This window comes from Borostomias antarcticus, assembly GCF_949987555.1.
Source record: "Borostomias antarcticus genome assembly, contig: scaffold_116, whole genome shotgun sequence".
NCBI lineage: Eukaryota > Metazoa > Chordata > Actinopteri > Stomiiformes > Stomiidae > Borostomias > Borostomias antarcticus.
The window spans coordinates 408761-409070 of record NW_028175885.1 but is presented as its reverse complement, the minus strand read 5'-3'; positions in this window follow the sequence as shown (position 1 = coordinate 409070).

Below are 310 nucleotides of genomic sequence, written 5' to 3'. Positions count from 1 at the left end.
GTGACCTTCCTGCTTGGCCTAGGGTGACCTTCCTGCTTGGCCTAGGGGGACCTTCCTGCTTGGCCTAGGGTGACCTTCCTGCTTGGCCTAGGGTGACCTTCCTGCTTGGCCTAGGGTGACCTTCCTGCTGGGCCTAGGGGGACCTTCCTGCTTGGCCTAGGGTGACCTTCCTGCTTGGCCTAGGGTGACCTTCCTGCTTGGCCTAGGGGGACCTTCCTGCTTGGCCTAGGGTGACCTTCCTGCTTGGCCTAGGGTGACCTTCCTGCTTGGCCTAGGGTGACCTTCCTGCTGGGCCTAGGGGGACCTTCCA